The following is a 20662-nucleotide window of genomic DNA, read 5'->3' as shown; positions in this document are numbered from 1 at the left end:
CTACAGGCCACCAAGTGTCTTGAGGGTGCTGCTGAGGGCTGAGGTCCTCCGTGGGACTGACCTTAGTCAACCCACCTCCTGCTTCCTGGGGAGGAAAGATCCAGGCAGAGAACTGAAGGAAAGTTGGGGGTTTTTTTGGAGGGGAGGGGGAATGGGTAGAGGCAACTGTGTAAGACTTGTCTCAGTGGGAACTCTCAAAAAGGACCAAGGTTGACCTCCATGAACCATTTTGCTTGTCCATGTAGAGGTGTGAGAGATGACTATTACGTTAAAATTGTGTGTGTGTGTGTGTGTGTGTGTGTGTGTGTGTCTGTGTGTGTGCATGTGTGTGAGAGACAGAGAGAGAAAGTGTGTGCTCAGACACAGGCACATTATATACTTGAAGAAGATATTCATCAAAATGTTAACAGGGGTTATCTCTGGGATGTGACTGTAACTTGCATCTTTCTTTTTTATATTTATATTTTTAGTTGTAGTTGGACACACTATCTTTATTTTATTTATTTATATGTGGTGCTGAGGATCAAACCCAGGGCCTTGCACGTGCTAGGTGAGTGCTTTTACCGCTGAGCCACAACCCCAGCCCCTTCCTCTTTCTTAATACAATAAACATGTATCGGTTTTCCCACTGTGCTGTATTGATGTCAACAAGTCTTCCAAGAGGATTCTGTGAAGGGCAACTCTCACACAAAAGCACAATTAGGGGCTCATACGCAAACGGGTGTATCATGAAGCCCACTGGATTTGAGAATACTCCCTTCCCCATTCTGAACATTTCTGAACAGCGAGCTTTCTGGCCTAGCCACTTTCTTCCCCAAGTGGGATCCTGTGCCGCCCAGTGACAATAAGCATTTGTGTCCTACGAATGGAGAAATAGCACACTGGAAGCATCTCCACATAGTAGTTGGCCCAGGAGTTGTATCAAAGCAGTTTCTGGGGCTACATGCTGAGGCAGCAATGGCATGGGAAAGGCCTGGGGTTCCATCCAGAGAGTCAGTAACCAGAGGCAACCCAGGAATATCAGTTTAGGGAGAATAGTAGAAGATTTAACAAAAACAAATACACAGCACCACGAGTGGCATATGACTGGCTCAAAGAGACTTTCCCAGTGAATTTAAGAAATGCAGCCTATGCTGTTGACAAAAACTGCCATCTGAGCAGGAAAAAAAAAAAAAAAGGCTCTGATGCTGCAAGGAGAAGCACTGCAGAAGGAGAAAGCTCCGGGGCACTTCCCAGCAGATGGCAGCGAAAGCAGGGGAGTCCAGTTAGAGAGCACCTAAGTGTTTAAACTGTTTGTTTGGGACATTGGAAATCCCTGAAGTTCTGCGCCCCCCCCCACCCCTGCTTTCTGTGCATTTGATGTGCTCTGGGTGTGTGTGCACCCGCTGGCGCATGCATACCCACAATCCAACAGCCACCTATGCCTCACTTGTCACTGGATTGGTGGACACCGGAGCCTTAAGTCCATCTGGGCTAGGAAAGAGACTGTGACATGGAAGGGCGGGAAGCTCCAGGAGGCAGTGGGAGGTGCCGCTGCCTGTCAGCAATGCAGGAAGGCGGAGGGTGCTTTCTTTTGAAATTGGTGTCTGAACTCTGTGATAAGGTGGAAGGTTGGCAAAGAGTGGAAGTGGGATGGGTCTGGGTCTGGGTCTGGTGGAAGCTGCTGCCCAGGGCAGGCTGTGGGGGCGTACACCCCTCCCCCATGCTCAGAGGTGTTTGGAGGATCTACTACTGAGACCTGGGCCCTTCTCCCCACACCCCTTGCAGCACATGGACTGAGGCTCTGAGAACAATGGGGGTGTTGCCACCTGCATGGCTCCATGGGCCACCTGAGAAGGAAGATTGTATTGTAAGTATTCCATTATTATTACTGAATTCTATTTTTATCTTTAAAAATTTATTCTAATTAGTATTACTTAATTTATCCACTTATTCTATATTATTTCTCACCCACTTTTCTTACTTGTCAGTGGAGTTTATAGGTCCTTATTGATAAGTTATCTCTTATTTTTTTGAGACACAGTGTGCCCTTAAGTGACCAATGCCACAGTTCCACTGGTGACTACTCTCTCCTCTCCAAGTTGTGCTGCTGACCAAACCTAACACTTGATCCCACTGGTTGTTTGTTTTGATGCAGAGAATCATCTCCAGCACAGGGCACATTGTAGAGAGACAAATTCCTACTAAAAAGACCCTCATATAACAGACGAAGAGGAATCCACTCCAACAGACTCACAAGCAGTACAGAATCACACAAGGAACCATGATGCCTGAAAAAGTTCACATCTCCCCCAAAACTGAATCCACTGATACTGAGGTGGACGAAATGCAAAGAATCCAAAACTTGGTCATTCAAATGATCAATGCATTGAAAGAAGAACTAAGGAAGTAACAGAGGGGGACAATATGGGATATGAAAGATACGTCAATAGCGAGAGACAGATTCTGAAAGAGAACCAAGAGGAAATCTTGGAAATGAAAGGCACGATTAGGTCAAGTGAAAACTCAGTTGAAAGTCTCCCCGACAGATTAGATCCAGGACAGGACAGAATTTCGGAGCACAAGGACAAAGTGGGCAGACATGAATATTCACATGCTCTTAAAGGAAAAATGAGAAACTATGATCAGAATACGCAAAAATCTGGAACGAAATTAAGAGTCCTGACTTAAGGTTCGCGGGTTTTGAGGAAGAAGCAGAGACACAGGCCAATGGCACTGATAACCTAGTCAGTGAAACAATAGCAGTAAAATCTGAAAACCTTGGGAATGAGATGGACATCCAGGTACTGGAGACACTTAGAACCTCAAATAGACAAGACCCAAAAAGAACCTTGCCACAACACATCATAGTTAAGATTCTGAAAATCCAGAACAAAGGGAAATAATTGTTTTTAAAGCTGCAAGAGAAATTCCAGGTCACCGATAAAGGAAAATGAATCACAAAAACAGCAATTTCTCAGAAGGAAGCATTGAGGCCAGAAAAGCTCAGAAGAATGTGTTTCAAGCCCCCAAAGAAAATAACCACCACCCTGGATGGGCAGACCCAGCAAAGCTATCCTTCCTTCAGGAAAATAAAGGGATACAAATAGGAAAAGCAGAAGTCAAATTAGCTGTGTGATGAAGATATGATCCTATATTTAGAAGGCCCCAAAACGCCACCAGAAGACTTCTAGAATCAGCAAGCAGATTCAGAAAACTATCAGGATATAAGAGCAATGTTCATAAATCAATTACTTCCCTATACTCCAGTAATAAAGGTGCTGAAAAAGAAATCAGGAAAATGGTCCCATTCACAACAGCCTTTAAAGAAAACTTGGCATTTAACCTAACAAAAGAGGCAAAGGACCTCGACAATAAAAATTGTAGAACACTGAAGAAAAAATTTGAAGAGGAGCTCAGAAGATGGAAAGACTTTCCATGTCATGGATAGGCAGAATTAATATTGTTAAAAAGGCCATACTGGGCTGGGGTTGTGGCTCAGAGGTAAAGCGTTCACCTAGCATGCATGGCATGAGGCACTGGGTCCAATCCTCAGCACCATATTAAATAAATAAAAGACTGTGTCAACCTATAACCTTTTTTTTTTTTTTTTTTTAATGGCCATACTACCAAAAGTAATGCATAGATTCAATGCAATCCCCGTGAAAATACCAATGACAGGGCTGGGTTTGTAGCCCAGTGGTACAGCGCTTGCCTAGTGTATGAGAGGCACTGGGTTCAATTCCCAGCACTGCCTAAAAATCAATAAAATAAAGGTTTTAAAAAAAAGAAATGCCTTTTTAAAAAATACCAATGACAGGGGCTGGGGTTGTGGCTGAGTGATAAAGTGCTTGCCTAGCCTGTGCGAGGCCCTGGGCTCGATCCTCAGCACCAAATATAAATAAATAAAATAAAGGTATCGTGTCCAACTACAACTAAAAAGTAAATATTTTAAAAAAATACCAATGACATTCTTTACAGAACTAAAAAAAAATCATCTCTAAAATTCATTTGGAAGAATAAAAGACCCAGAATAGCCATAAAAGCCATGCTGGAGGTATCACAATAACTGACTCAAATTATACTACAGAGCTGTAGTGACAAAACCAGCATGGTACTGGCATCAAAACAGACACAAAGGCCAATGGAATACAATAGAAGGCACAAAGACAAACTCACAAAACTATAGTCTCCTTGACAAAGGTACCAAAAACATACCTGGGGAAAAAAGACAGCCTTTTTAATACATGGTGCTACCACATGTAGAAGAATGAAAATAGGTCCTCATCCCTCACTTGCACAAAAGTCAACTCAAAATGGATCAAAGACTTAGGAATTAGACCAGAAACTTGGTGACTTCTGGAAGAAAACATAAGAGCAACCCTCTAACATATAGGGATGGGCAATAACTTCCTCAACAGGACCTGTAAAGCTCACACAATAATGTCAAGAGTTAAGAAATGTGATGACATCAACTTAAAAAGGTTCCACACAGGAAAGGAAATAATTAAGAGCATGGAGAAAGAACCCACAGAATGGCAGAAAATCTTTGCCGGCTATTCCCTCCCACAGGAGGTTATTATCCAGAATATATAAAGAACTCAAAAAAAATCTTAACACCAAAAAAATAAAGCCCTCTAATAATAATCCACTCAATAAATGGTCAAATGTACTAAACAGATATTTCTCAAAATAAGAAACACAAAGGGACATCAAGTATGTGAGAAAATGTCTGACATCCCTAGAACCAGGGAAATGCAAATCAAAACTACACTGAGATTTCATCTCACTCCAGTCAGAATAGCAACCATCAAGAACAGAAAGAAATAATGAATTCTGGCAAGGATGTGTGGACAAAGGAACACTGGTAAACTGTTGGGGGTGGGGGTTGTACATTAGCAAGTCCACTACAGAAATTGGTATGGAACGTTCCTGAAAACCATATGAACCAGCTATCCCACTTCTTGGTATTTATTCGAAAAATCTAAATTCTAAATTCGGTGTACTGTAATGGTCCCTGCACACCAATGTTTATGGCAGTAGTCGAGTTATGGAACCAGTCTCGGTGTCCATATCAACACAAGAATGGACAAAGAAAATGTGATGTAGAACCCAATGGTGTTTTATTCAGCCACAAAGAACAAAATGTGGAGGAAACTGGATGGAACTGGAGAACATCATGTGAAGTGAAATAAACCACACTCAGAAAGTCAAAGGTCAAATGTTTTTCTCTCACATGGGGAAGCTAGAGAGAAAAAAGGGGGGAAAGAGGGCCCTTGAGAAAGCGGAAGAGAGACCTTTAGGGTAGAGGAAGGGCGTTGGGGGAGAGAGGAGCACAGGGCAATGGGGAGATGCTGTGGAGTGAAATTGATCAGATTGTGTTATATGCATATATGTACATGCCGCAGCAAAACCCACTTTCGGCATAGTTAACATGCACCGATTCGGAAAAAAAGAAGTCATGTCCCGATGTCTTTGTCTCATCTTCTCGGGTCCAGGCCATGGAATCTGCAAAGGCGACATGTCTACATGGTATGATTGCACCCAATGGACATAGCCATGCTTATAAATCTGAAATTCGGATGAAGTAGTAAAGAGAGTAAAAATTGATTTTAAAATATTGATTCAAAAAGGGATAGATGATGGACAGACAACTCTCCATGGAAGAGACTGAAAACTCTCGTGGCTCTCCCCATAACGATGAACTACATGCTGTTGACCCAGGTGCTTTTAACGAATAAACTATTTTAATTCATCAGATGGTCAACTCCCTAACCCCATATCAAATACTAACAGTCTACTGGGAAAGGAATAACATCTACCTTGTTCACTGCTCAATCCCCACGGTCTCCAGACAGCATAGCATTGAAGCTAAAACCAGGCAACCTCAGTGTACACACAAAGGAATGGTGAGACACGAATCTTGAATATGAGCAAAGTGTAGTGAAAGGTTAATGAATTAAGTGGGAATAAAATTGTGGTGGATATTATGACTCCTATTAATGAGATTGAGTAAAACAATTGATGGAAAGAGAAATACTGGATCATGAACTGAATGGATGCTAAAGTGAAACTTGTTAAATTTGATTTTTGAAGCCCTTAGTGAAACTGCAACTGAAGGCTTGTCTCAAAGCACCAGAGCCTGGATGTCCCTTCCCCTGAATAAGCTGCCCCACCCAGACGTCTCCCTCATACCCCAACCCTTTCCATGTGCTCTCTGCAACTCATAATGTGTGATCCATCTCTTCTCAAGGCACTGCTCCACCCTGTACCTTAATAAATGCTTGGCTCTGTCCACAGGGACACTACTTTTTCAGTCTGGTCCAGGGGAGACTGTCTTTTCCCTTTACCTCACATAACTCAGGAAGCAGGAAGCAGGGCCAATGACCACGCCTCCCTCCCATTGCTACTTGCCAACGCAATATTTCCTCTGCCATCTTAAAGGAGACTCCCAGGAGTGACATCAGCAAACACAGCATGAAATGAAGCTTCTGGGGACTGGTCCTTCACAGAAACACTGGGAAAATATGCAGAAACTACCAGAATCAACTTCTTCCGAACTCACAAAAACAGCCAAAGACTTTCAGCACCCTAGCAAATGTGGAATCAAGAAAAAGGTGACTCCCTAAGATACCATCTCACTCCAGTAAGATGGGCAGCCATTATGAAGTCAAACAACAACAAGTGCTGGCGAGGATGTGGGGAAAAGGGTACACTTGTACATTGCTGGTGGGACTGCAAACTGGTGCAGCCAATTTGGAAAGCAGTATGGAGATACCTGGGAAAGCTGGGAATGGATCCACCATTTGACCCAGCTATCGCCCTCCTCGGACTATTCCCTGAGGATCTTAAAAGAGCGTACTATAGGGATACTGCCACATCAATGATCGTAGCGGCACAATTCACAATAGCTAGACTGTGGAACCAACCTAGATGCCCTTCAATAGATGAATGGATAAAAAAAAATGTGGCATCTATACACAATGGAGTACTACACACGCAGCAATAAAAAAATGACAAAATCATAGAATTTGCAGGGAAATGGATGGCATTAGAGCAGATTATGCTAAGCGAAGCTAGCCAATCCTTAAAAAACAAATGCCAAATGTCTTCTTTGATATAAAGAGAGCAACTAAAAACAGAACAGGGAGGAAGAGCATGAGGAAAAGATTAACATTAAACAAAGACGAGTGGGGGGAGAGAAAGGGAGAGAGAAGGGAAAGCATATGGAAATGGTAGGAGACCCTCAATGTTACACAAAATTACATAGAAGAGGATGTGAGGGGAAAGGGGGGGGAACAAGGGAGAGAATTGAACAACAGCAGAGGAGGTAGAGAGGGAAGATGGGAGGGGAGGGGAGGGGAGGGGGGATAGTAGGGGATAGGAAAGGTAGCAGAATACAACAGTCACTAATATGCCATTATGTAAAAATGTGAGTGTGTAACCAATGTGATTCTGCAATCTGTATTTGGGGTAAAAATGGGAGTTCATAACCCAATTGAGTCAAATGTATGAAAGATGATATATCATGAGCTTTTTAAAGTTTTGAACAACCAATAAAAAAAATATTTAAAAAAAAAAAGAAAAAGAAAAAGGTGACTTAGCCAGGTGTGGGGGGTGTATGCCTGTAATCCAAGCAGCTGGGGAGGCTGAGGCAGGAGGATCGTGAGTTCAAAGCCAGCCTCAGCAACTTAGTGAGGCACTAAGCAACTCAGTGAGACCTTGTCTCTAAATAAAATACAAAATAGGGCTGGGGATGTGGCTCAGTGGTCAAGTGCCCCTGAGTTCAATCCCTGGTACCTAAAAGGAAAAGAAACGAAAAAGGTGACTTAAACAGGTTAAAAGAACTTTTTTTGTGTGTTTTTCTTTAGCCTTGCTCCATATGCCTCCCTAGCACAGCAGCAGTCTTTCAGATGTCACCCAACATTTCAAGTGTGGTACTTGGTTAGGAATGGAGGAGAGCAGCCTTTGTTTCCAAGAAATTATGTTTGTTTCTTTGGATCTATGTTGGTATTCCCAGCAGGACTGACAGAAGGCACTGGCCTTTGTTTCAGCTAACCCAGAACTCTCTCAGGACAGAAAAGCAGCTACATGAAGGGAGTTCCTTAAAAAACAATGAACAGGTCACAGTCTCTTGGGGCAAAAGATTACAGCTGGAATAAATAACAGACTTACCATATGCCTTGGAGGAAATAATGGAGAGAGAGAGTTCATTTGGGAATAGGAGCTTGGAACAGCTCCTGCCTGTAATGGAGAATCCAGAAAATCACTTGCATGCCCCCGGACGGGTGCATTCTCAGAAAAGACCTGAGAATATGATAAGCTCTCCTCTCCTACTGATATTTAGGCTCAGAAAGAAATAGGTCATAAAGACAACTACAGTGGAGTTGTAAACAGACCAGCCAAGCACTAGAGGAGAGCCACCAACATGGAAGCAATCTGCAAAGACCAGAAGATTCTTTTTCTTCTCCCCCCTCCCCCCTTCCTTCCTTCCTCTAGGTGTTTAAGAGAATCTCTGTCAAACCACTAACTGACCATACTCTAAAAGAAGAGACTTTAAGCAACCAGGTACAATTAAAAAGTCCTTTTTAAAAAATGGCTCAGAAAAGTCATCAAATGAATAATCAACTACAACTCCCAGCAAGAAACAACAACAACAACAAAAAATAACACCAAACAGGGGGGAAAAAATCCAATTTCCAGCACTGCCACATCATAATATTCAAGACACCCATTTTCAAGGAAAACTGATGATACCTGGCAATAAACAAGATATTATGGCCCACTCACAGAAAGAAAACAAATTAGCAGAAATGATCTATGAAGAGGCAAGGATATTGAACTTCCTAGATAAGGACTTTGACTCTGTTCAAGATGTTCACAAGTCTAAGGAAACCATGCTCAAAGAAGTCAAGGAAACTGTGAGAACAAAGACTGAACAAACAGAGAATATCAATCATGCAATGAAATTTGTACAAAGCAATCAAATAGAAATTGTGAAGCTAAAAGGTACCTTCCCCAAATGAAAGGATTAGTTCTGGATAAGGTTTCTATGATACAATTGAACAGGCAGAAGAAATAATCAGTGAACCCAAAGATGAATCAATTGGAAAGTATCCAGTCTGAGAAGGAAGATAGAATAAAGAAAATGAACAGAGTCTAGGAGACCTGTGGGACATCATTAAGACCACCACACGTTTTGTGGGAGTCTCAGAAGGAGGACAGAGAGGAAGGGCCGGAAAAACTATTTGACCCCAAAGCCCCGATTCTGATGAAAGACATGATTCTACACATCCAAGAAGCTCAATGAACTACAAGTCAGATAAACACAAAGAGAGACACACCAATTCATTGTATAATTAAACTGTCAAAAGAAAAACACAAAGAGATGATCTTGCAATAGTAACAAGGGAGCCACTCATCACATACAGGAGAACCCAAATAAGACGGATCGTTTCTCATTAGAATCCCTGCAGGACAGAAGGCAGTGAGGTGGCATTTAAAGTGCTAAAGAGCAAAAACAAACAAACAAAGAAACATTGTCCACCAAGAATTCTCCATCTGACAAAACTCTCTTTCAAAGATGAAGAATAAGGTCAGATATTTCCAAATAAACAAAGGCTGTCTAAAGCTGAGATGATTCATTGCTAATGGATCTAACTCACAAGCCATGCCAAAACAGTATTTCAGGTGGAAATACAAGGACACCGGAAGGCTTACAAAGCAATAAAGAATATTGGTAACGGTAAATGCACAGGGAAATACATGAGAGGCAACGTATTTTGGGTAACAAATCCTATTTTTTTTTGTGTATGACTGAAAAACAAATGCATAAAGTTGTACTTATAAAATGATGTTAAAAATGAGGCACCCAAAGTACAAAGATGTAAGTTCTTGTAACAGTGGTCACTCTTGAATAGTTTCCCTATGCAATTACTTGCCCTCCTTTACCCAGCATTCTAAACCCTAAGGAAAGGCTCCATCTAAATAATTAAGGTAATAACTGTCAAATAATCTTTCTGTAGATCTAGAGAACCCAGTACATAGAGTGGCCTTTAGATTGCGTCAGCACATTTCTGAGATGATGTTTAATTTGCAGAAAAGGAGGGTGTTTTCCTAAACACTTGCAGGGACTAGGCTCAGGAGATCAAGGTCAATTGCGATCTTCTGGCCAAGGAAAGACACTCTTGCCCCAGATGATGAAGACCCCTACTCAGCAAGTAGCCTTCCTGCCTATTATCCCACCACACTTCTTTTCTCTTCCTGTAAGTGTCCTTTTGCATAAGTTTCCCAAGATGGACACTTTCTTCCATGATAGCTGCCCACCTCCTGTCTTCTCACAGTGCGGGCCCTTGAATAAACCTGATTTTCTACCCACCCACTTTTCTCCCAGCTATTTGCTTTTGAGTACCAAGCAGACAGATTTGGGTCCCACAGCAAATTTGGTGAGCCAGACAGGAGTTGTGCACAAGGAGTGACACAGCCCTTTCAACAGAAAGAGCAATTGCCTGTAGCAGCAGAGCAGGGCTTTCTTACTCAGGCTACCAGGGAGAGCCACAACTGCTTATAAGAGCAGGCTGCTGGTGACAAGATAACTCTGTGGCTGGGACTACAGGGACTTCCCAGCAGCTGTTTAGAGCCTTTGGTCTCAGGGATTCTCCCTTCACTCCTCCTCTCCACACAGGTTGCCTATGAAAGGTTTCTTGGTAGAAGGAAATGGCCTTTGGGGGAGTCCTCAAACTCCAGGATGGATAAGTCCCACCTGGGTGCACACTGGGACTCCTCTATCTCTGCCACTCAGGGCTCAGAGAGCCATTTAGACCTTGCTTGGGTTGTTTTCAGTACCAGTTGCTGTGAGGTCAGGTTCTAAGAACTAGTATTTGCAACTTCTACTGTGGGAGAAATCTGGTTGTGTGGAGAGCACTCTGTTGGTTTGGTGTGGCTTTCTCTCTCTCTCTTTTTTTTTTTCTCTCTTCTTATATAACTACTTTTCTTTTGTTTCTCAAATGGGTGTCTTGATGTCTTGATTTCAATACCATTTAAGTGTCCTCTGGGCTGACACTATCTGACTGGATATCTGATAGCTATGACCCTGTGACCATAAGGAAACTGGCACTCTATTGCAACACTGTATACACATATAACAATATGTATTTCATTCAGATGACAGAGGACCACCTCTGTCATCTGAATTTAAATTACCATACTATTTTACAATAGGACTGGTTCTCTCAGAGAACAGGTAAAGGGGGTGAAATCCCTTAACTACTCTCCCATAATGAGGATCATAACAAAGAGGGACTTTGGAGGCTGAGGCAGGAGGATGGCAAGTTCCAGGCCAGGAGGATCGCAAGTTTCTGGGCAACTTAGTGAGACCCTCTGCAAGTTAGCGAGACCCTGTCACAAAACTCAAAATGAAAAGGGCTGAGGATGTAGCTCATCGGTAAAGCACCCCTGGGTTCAGTGCCCAGTTCCAAAAACAAAAACTCAGGAGGTTAAGGAAATTTGTCTTTGAAATGCTATAAATCTGCCACCAGTTGGTGTGAGGCCATGGCACTACCAGGTCCCAGGGACAATGAGGGCGTCACAGGAGCCATATCTCCTGCACAATATGAAAGCAAGTAAGGAACGGTCTCCCCGTTTTAACACCCAACAGGGCTCTCACTTTGGCCAGGGAACATCCCTTCTCAGGGCAGAACAATATTGTCTCAGACAGCATCCAGTTGGACGACTGAACCCAAACAGTCACCTGGCCAGATAAACTGGATTTATTGCCCATTCTCAACTCCAGATTTGTTAAACTGAAAAGGTTCTAACATACCGTGTAAGGATAATTCATAAAAATGACTGAATCAGCCTGGCATGGTGGTGCATGTCTGTAATCCCAGTGGCTCAGGAGGCTGAGGCAGGAGAATCGTGAGATCAAAGCGAGCCTCAGCAACTTAGAGAGGCCTTAAGCAACTCAGTGAGACCCCATCTCTAAATAAAAAAACAAACAGGGATGGGGCTCAGTGGTTAAGCACCCCTGGGTTCAATCCCCAGTACCAAAAAAAAAAAAAAAACCCACAAAGAAAAGACTGAATCATGTGTCTCCGGTTTTGCAAGGCTGGCTGCAGTTTTTGTGGTTACAGCAGAAGAGAACATGAGGCAAGGAAACAAAAACCGGTAGGGGAATGTGAAAAAAGAGCATCCCTAGGAAGGGACCCATGTGCATACTGCAAGGAAGAGTGGCATTGGCAGCATGACTGCCTGAAATTGAAGTAAGGGAGTGAAAGGGAGAGGGGAAGTCGCATAGACAGATGGTGAACTACAGCTGCGATTCAGATGATGGATGGGGACTCCTGGGGGCTCCCTTCAGTCTTCTGGAGCCAATTCCAACTTTCTCACAGGAGCCCTGTTTAGAATTGACAACGGGGAACAAAATGGTTGATTTTCTTACGTGCTGGTACCACCTATTCTGTTCTCAATACTGAAGTGGCTTGCTGTAGACAAAAGGCGGTATTTGTTTTAGGTGCAAATGCAAAAGAAAACTTTCCTCCAACCTGTGGAATGCCAACTAGGAGAATTAAAACTTAAACAGTTTTCTCTGCGTGCCAGGACATCAACTCCATCATCAGGATGGGATTTGCTGTCCAGAAATGATCTGGTAACCTTCTCTCAGAAAAAGACAGCAGCTCCACCTACAGGTTGCACTAGAACAAGCCATAAGATTGCAGAAGCTGCTTAGTCACAAGGAGGAAACAGCAGAGGGGTCCTTTCCCTCTGAGACCTATGAGACAGCACAGATGGAGCCCTGGGTGCAACTGTGAGTGACCACCCAGTAAACGCTGAGTTTAAAGAGTGAGCTACTGTACCTTAGAAGAACAATACAGAGGTGTTAGAAGGAGTGCAGCCAGTGTTAGAGAAGTTTCTTCAGTGTGGACTAACTTGCTCTTGTTGGTCACACTACAATATCCCAGTTCTGCCAGGACGTAAGCCTCATGCACAGATTTCTTCAGGACTTGAGAGCTACTGATAACATTGTGCAACAAACATGTTCACCCTGCTCTGCCAAATCCTTGTACTATATCAATTCTTATACCTGGGCATCACCAACAGCTTTCGGTATTAGACCTGAAGCAGGAAGCATGCTTTCTTTTGTATCCCACTGGAGGGCACTTCTCAGTTACTGTTTGCTTTTGAATGGCGAGAAATTAAAGAACTTTTGTCCTGGGAGCAAAAGCCATCTTCCAATGCTGCTCCGCTGTCTCAGGGTTTTAACCCCCACCCCACCCCACCACCACCACCACCACCACCACCACTCTTGGTGAGATTTGAGTAAAGACTGAAGAGGTCTGCACTTGGAAGAGAAGAAGGTCTTGCTGAAATATGTTGATGATTGGCTTAGAGCAAGCCCCGTTTAGGAAAAATGTCCACTTGACACCATTTTGGTACTGAATCACCCAGCGTGCTATGGATACAAAGTGTCGCCCTAGGAAGGTCAGATTGGCGAGCAGAGAGTAGTTTACCTTGAGTTTTAATTTAAACAAGGAAAAGGGAGCTTGACGTCCAATTGGAAACAATCACTAATGTCAAAGTCCCCACAAACAGGAGACGGCTGTGAGAGTTTCTAGGCATGGCACAGAGTTCTGCCCAATCCAGGGTCCTAATTTTGGATGCAGCCTTAAATCTCTCTTTATGAAGCCTTCAAGGGCTGGACTCGGTCCTGACATTAGACCACTGAGTGCCAGCAAGCCTCTAACTCTGTCAAAGAAAATTGACATCAGCATAGCCTTAGGGTGGCTTGAGTCTCGAAAGTACTCCAAGTTGTAAGTCCACGAAAAACAAGACATAGTTGTATGTCTACTTGTTCAGGTGCTTGGAGATTGTCCTGGACCTCTAGCTTCTTTCTTCAAACAACTGGAACAAACAACCAAAGGATGGACACGCTGTGTCTGAGCAGTCACTCAGAGACATCTTACATAAGGCAGAAAAGTCCACCTTGGGACATCTTACATAAGGCAGAAAAGTTCACCTTGGGACAGGCCAGTAGGGTACCTGTGCCTCAGCAGGTTGTTTTGTTTGGGGGTTTGGGGACACTGGGGACTGAACCCAGGGGTGCTTTCCCGCTGAGCTACATCCCCAGCCCTTCTGAATTTTTATTTTGAGACAGGGTCTCACTAAGTTCCCAAGGCTGGCTTCAAACTTGCGATCCTCCTGCCTCAGTCTCCCAAGTCACTGGGATTACAGGCATGAGCCACTGTGCCTGGCTGAAGCCAGTCTCAAAACACCTACATGAAGGGACATGTTGTGGCATGAATGAACTGGCAGTTGGGATATGGTCTTTATTGATGGAAGACCCTTTGTAGCTTCTGTGGTCACCGCTCCACCTTTTAAATTAGAAAACAAAGCCATAATTGAACGACACGTACGGTTGGGTCAGATGTTAACTATCTTGGGTCCCTGTGCTCTTTCCAGCTTTGCCCACCTGACTTACGAGCCACTCTGCCCCTTCCATCCTGGTGGACCTGAGGACCTGAAGAAAAGGGCACCAAGAAGTTAAAAGACCATACAATTCACTCTTAACAACCCACTATCCAGTGACACTTGCAGAGTAAAGCCTTGGGTCCATTCCTCTAGAGCAAAGCAAGCTCCACCAGTGGAAGACACTTCTGGTCCTTCTTTGGAGTCTCTCCGGACCTGCACACCAGGAGAGGATCCTAAATACTTATTTGGAAGAACAAGATAACTAAGACAAGGAATTATGAGGATACGAACCCCTCTGATTATGTCTCTGTTTTTTCCACATGCCGCACACTTGATAGGACGAAGCCCAAATTAGGATAATTCAGACTTTGGCCACCACTACCAAAGTGAATTATCACTGAACTTGTCACCCCAAGTGTCATCCATGCATGACATGGGGGTCGGCTACTTCAACCTTCATATGATGCCTCCTCTCTCCGAGGCTGTGGGAAACACGACCCTGATGAGCAACCGGGCATTGTGTACCATGTCACAATCACCAAATGCCTGATCCCACTTCTGCCTTGAAATGGTCTCCTAGAATCCATCCCCTATGCATCCTGGACTCAGGTCTTCAAGCTCCTCAAATGCCATCCCCTCCATAAAGCTATCTCAATCCAGACCCTTGCCCATCGCCAGCACCCCTTCTACTCCTTCTGTCCCCACCTCCCACTGCCTGTCTAGACTCCTGTGTCCTCAAATGCTCCCCAACAAGCACATCCACCCACCCCTTGGCCTACGTATAGTGTTACTGCTGAACCGTATGGATGGGTCTCCTCTCGATTTCTGTCATAGCCCTACATTCCAGTGCCGAGCCTTTGGAATCAATCTTCAACAGCAGTCCTTGCACCGGGTGCACCACGTGAAGTGGGGCTGGGCCTCCTCCTCTACACATGGTGGCCTGAGTCATTAGTATCAGAGTATCGCTGGCCTGGCTTTGTCTGTGGTCTCTTCCTTCCTGACAGAGCAGGTCACTTCCACTATTTGCTCTGTAAGCCAGATGCTGCTATCAGGAAAGTAGGGGCATTTGAGGGGAAGAACCCAGCTTTCTGGGCTCTGGACTCACCCTGCCTTGCTTTGCAGATTGCTAAGAACTGGGATGTGCTCCCAACATAACCACCTACCCCCAGCATAACCAGCATCTGCTACTATCACTCCCCACCTGCCATAAGTGGAATCTGGGGAAATGCTGAACTTCTTCTGCATTATGGTTGCCATGTAACGTCCGGCAAGTCACCACTTCCAGAGTTAGCATTTCTCGCTCTGTCTCAGAGCATCATTTGTTCCTCGGAATTAAATTGCATCCTCCATATGGAAGGCCATCCACAAGTATTTAAAGGATTCTAAATGGTGACAGTTGAGATGGTCACCAGGGACAGGAGCTCTGGAGTGAGACACAGCTGAATTCGGACCCACTTCTGCCTCACTCTAGCAGAGTGAAGTCTGGACAGTTATGTCACCTCACTGAGCTTTGGTGTCCTTGCCTGTGGACCACTCCCTCGTACATTCTCCTGAAAGATGAGTGAGAAACGAGACACGTATGTGAAGCTCCCAGCACCATTTTTTAGCATATTGCCTTTTATATTTCTGCTTTTTGTTTGGATCTGTTTGGCAGTGCTGGGGACTGAACCCAGGGCTTGGTGCGTGCCAGGTGAGTGTTTGACCACTGAGCTATGCCAGCCCAGCCCAGCCCAGCCCAGTCCAACTTTTTACTCTATTTTTTTTTCTTTCTTGGGGTGCTAAGGATGGAACCCAGGCCCTGACACATGCTGAGCAATTAGTCTTTCACTGAGGTACATCCCCAGCCCTCCCAGCACAGTCCTTTGCTCTAAACCAAGGCTGCCATATTGGTTGGCAGCTTTTGATGTTCTCTGGTAACCTAGAGCCTGGGGGCCACACAGCTCTATCTTGACAGACCCAGAAGGGACCCTCCAGCCTGGCCTTTTCCTGGACCTTACCAGTAGGGTCTCTTGGTGCATGCCAACCAAAGTCTGGAGATCCCGAGAAAACCCAATTCGGAAACGCATTCTGAATGTTAGTAAACTGCAATGCTGCCTGGGATCCTAACTTTACCTGCTGAGAGGTGGATTCCGGGGCTGCGGCTGTTGTTTCCAGGCCACAAAACCCCCAGTGTCGCGACCCCTTGCCCGCAAGGAAGACGCAACTCGGGAATCTTCTTTCAGGGGTTTATTCAGGCCCTTGATATTTCTTCTACTGATCCCTCGGATGCCCCTCCCAGCCTTAATATAGCATCTCAAGCCCCAATGCGAAGCTGCCACGTGGAACTTTCTCATAGGGTGCTGAAAAGCCATGCGCCAACTCTCCCAAATAAGGAGTTGTTTGTCACAAACCACAGCGGAGCCAGCGCCATCTTGTAATGGCGATCATAATCTGCATAAGCGGCAGAGGCGGCTCACCACACCCCAGCACACCTGGGCCCCCTTCATTAGTTACCAGGGTCTTGCATGGGTAGGAAGTGATGGGACCAAGCCCCACTCCAGCAACAGCAATGCCCCTGGTTCCTACTGTTGTGCCCATGTTTTGGGATAACCCTGTCCTCCTTGCCATTTATACCCCAACCACCTATTGATCAAATTTAATTACACCTTGATTTCTATCTTTAAATATGTGTCCCCATGGAATGTTGCCAACCCGGCTCCTGATTTTCCTGGCCCACCTCAGCCAACCTCACTCCCAATTTGTCCAGGCCCTCCTCATCCTCCACTGGGGAGATGGAAAGTTGCCATGAAGGAGTATGCAGATAGTGTCTGTGCTCTGTTCAAACCCCCCCAGTGAATTAATCCACCCCCCCCAAAACTCTTTGATAGTGATAAAGATCACTGGAGGATCAAGGTTTGCCCCAGCCCCAGGGACTGTGGACAGGGGACCAGTCAGCAAGGTGGTCAGCAATGAGGTTGCTCCCATGAGCATAGGCATAATTTTTCAGGGTCAGGTCAGGCTTGAAGGGAGCTACCGTAAGTCCAGTGACCACCTGTGTGTCTCCACAACCCAGGCAGTGCTCATTTGCACATACCACGAGGCTGTACTTCCTGGGGCATTGATTCCGTCAGTAGACTAGGGGATCTCTGGGACTTCTGGGTGGACCAGCTTGGAGGCAAGGAAGCATGTAGGGATCCATTTATGGAAGCATACTCGGGTGTCCCATGGGCTAAGGGGAGGTGCTCCGTGAACGTGGTGGTTGGCATGGAAAACAAGAGGCTTGGAGAGGGGTGTGCTGCAGCACCAGCTAGGGGAGAGCCCACCTGCACATGGGCCTCTTTGCGCAGGCGTAATAGGTGTGTCCAGTTGCATTGTGGGGGAAGGGGGTGGAGTTTCGTAGGGTTCTTTATTACTTGGCCGCAGCGCGAGGGAGGCGGTTGGTGGTGTTTGAGGTTGGTGAGGGCGAAGCTGCTGTAGCCATGGAGGCCCCAGGTGGCAGTGCAGGAGGTACTGGTGGTGCAGAGGGGCATGAAGATGGCCAGGGCGGCCATAGAATCCTTGCTGGCCAGGGTGGCCCTGAAATCCAGGATGTCCTGGGTGTGGCTGCTGGCGTTGGTGCTGAGCGTGCCAATATTGGAGGTATTCCACACGTTGGGCTGGTACCTCTTGCCAGAGCCTTGCCTGTGGCCAGAAGGCAGGGTAGGCACCTGCATGAATTGTATCCTTTAGTAGGACAGTAGAGTTTAGGAGATTGGAAGAGACCAAAGAGACATCAGGGTGGGGCGGAACAGGGATTCAGAAAGTGGAACCTGGCAAAGATCAATAATATCTTGAAGGAGAAGCCCAAGGGGGCTAGACGAAGTCCAATGTGGCCTGAGAGGACAGGGGGACATGTGTGGATGACTTGAGAATACAGGAGGATGATAAACAGTCCCAAAGGGAGTCAGAAGGAAAAATGCTGGGTTGAGAAGATGGAGTGGAGTGTGGCAGGCATCGTGTGAGGGTTGGATTGAGGAAATTTTCAGGAAGGAGGCTGAGGCTTGAGTTCACTGGGGTGGACCTAGGTTTAGCCTGAGGGCTGCCTGGGAGAAAGTGGGCATAGTGGGTCAAGGAGGCCTGAAGCAGAGGCAAAGTCAATAGAGGATCATGCCTTAACCAATTCTCCACCAGCACCCTCAGAGTACCTTTCCTGTGTCCCATAGAAGCGGAGGTTGCTGAACGATCCCTGGCTACTTATGAAGAACACCTTGCCGTTCACAGAGAGTTCACAGTGGATGGCAGCTTCCTGATTGTGTCAGTCCTAGAAGGGATTGGGTGGGAGGGTATCCACAAGCACTCGGATGGAGGGGCATTTTAATGGAGATAGAGTGTTAGGTCTAAAGAGAGGGTATGCTGCCTGGATGTGGGTGACAGCTCCCATTATTAACTCGATTTTAATTTTCTCTCACTTTTAGTAGTTGGATTGCTGAAGACCCTCGCAGCCTCCAGACTTCATTCACCTCCTTTCTTGACCACCTTTCCCAGCTGTTGCGAACCATGCAGCACTTTGGGCCACTGTTTCCTCCTGCATCTCTGCTAGGAAAAGGGGGCTGAATCCTCATGTCCCAGGTCAGACAGTGTATATTTCCCTAGGACTTTGATTTCTGGATTGATTGCCACTTTATTCTTGAAGCCTAGTTTTTCTGCTTACACTTGTCACTTGCTTTGTTACGCAGTTGTTGGAGGGGGAACACAAGTAAATGTTTATTACTGCAGAAAATAAAGTTGAGCAGTAATTCCATGTTTGAGTTTCTTTTCAGATACCCTATCTCCCAATTTTCTTGCTTTTGTTTTTGTCTGGAAAGGGAGTTAGTTTTTTCACATGCAATTGCTAATCAGTAGTCTGCTAAATGTTTCCGGGGAACCCTCTGGATAATAGGGTTTTTTTTGTCTGAAGCTCTTGATGTATAGTACATCAAACTTTGTGTGATTGTCCATCCAACACCCAGCTAAGACTAGAATCAGTCATCTGTCCTGAATCCACAGATGAACAGTGGAGGCTGCTGAGCTACTTTAAAACCCAGGTTAGGTTGCATTACTCCACCATCCCAAACCCTCCATGAGTTCCCCTCTTACTCAGAGTCAATTAGATGCCCTTTTGGTGCCCTGCAAAGTCTAATGTGATTGACTCTGACCTCCCCTCCCAATCTTCCCCTGGCTTACACTGATCTACCCACACTAACCTCCTTCTCCATGAAACATACCAGGTCCACTTCTGCATCAAGTTATGTCAGATTCATTCCATTTGTACTGGATCTTTCCTGTCTGAAAATAACTATTTCCCCAGGGTTCTACCTGACTCACTCTGATCTCCTTCAGGTCCTTCTCAAATATTAACTCCTCAGACTCTTATAACCACCCAACCTCCTTTTTTCTGGGTTATTTATTATATCTGCAGCTCTGAGAAGAGTGATACCTTGGCCCAGAATAGCCCCAGGCAAGCTTGCTACTAATCATCCATGTTCTGTTTCACACCCAGGTCTTTTCAAATGCTATCTTCTTTTCCTAGTATCTTCCAGCTTGCCTCAACTCCCCAACTTAACAAGTGGGGGCTAACACTTGATAGGCACATGGGAGATCGAACCTGGAAAGCAAGGAGTGACAGATTCTAAGGAGTTTGTGGAGTGGTGAATTAATTCCCTGGGGGATTTGAACAGAGCACAGACACTAACTGCCATACTGCTTCATGGCAACTTTCCACCTCCCCAGTGGAGGATAAGCTGAGGTGGGCCTGGGCAAATCGGGAGTGAGGTTGGCAACACTCCATGGGGACACATACTTACAGATGGAAATCGATGTGGAATCAAATTTAATAAATAGGTGGTTGGGGTATAAATAGCACAGAGGGCGGGGCTATCCCAACACATGGGCAGGAGGGAGGGGGTATTGCTGCTGGGGGGGGATGGTCCCATTATCCCCTCCCCGTGCAGGGCCCAAAGCAAGGCACTAATGAAGGGGGCCCAGGTGTGCTGGGGGCATCTTGGCTCAATGATCTTCCCCACAACACCTGATCTGGGGCTCTGCCCCAGATACTCAGGCTGGAGCCAGCCACACCCCTTGATGGGGGCGGTGGACAGCTTAGCTCAGGACTGAGAAGCCCCCTCCCACCAATTCCACCACCCTCAGCCGTTGCTGGACACGAGGCTGATGATCTGCTCCAGCTTCTGGCGCAACTTGTGCTTCCGACAAGACGCATCCC

The 20662-nt window shown here is 45.5% G+C and overlaps 1 long non-coding RNA gene across 1 annotated transcript; it reads left to right on the top strand.

Annotated features, from left to right (window-relative positions):
• The first annotated feature begins 17851 nt into the window (after positions 1 to 17851).
• Positions 17852 to 19188, top strand: LOC120890901 (uncharacterized). Its single transcript, XR_013431511.1, has 3 exons — positions 17852 to 18142; positions 18595 to 18717; positions 18879 to 19188. It is a non-coding gene; the product is annotated as an uncharacterized LOC120890901 (long non-coding RNA).
• The last annotated feature ends 1474 nt before the right edge of the window (positions 19189 to 20662 follow it).

Source organism: Ictidomys tridecemlineatus, chromosome X (genome assembly GCF_052094955.1).
Source record: "Ictidomys tridecemlineatus isolate mIctTri1 chromosome X, mIctTri1.hap1, whole genome shotgun sequence".
In the NCBI taxonomy this organism is placed as follows: domain Eukaryota; kingdom Metazoa; phylum Chordata; class Mammalia; order Rodentia; family Sciuridae; genus Ictidomys; species Ictidomys tridecemlineatus.
Note: the sequence above shows the minus strand (reverse complement) of the source record. Positions and strands in the feature narration are given on the sequence as shown.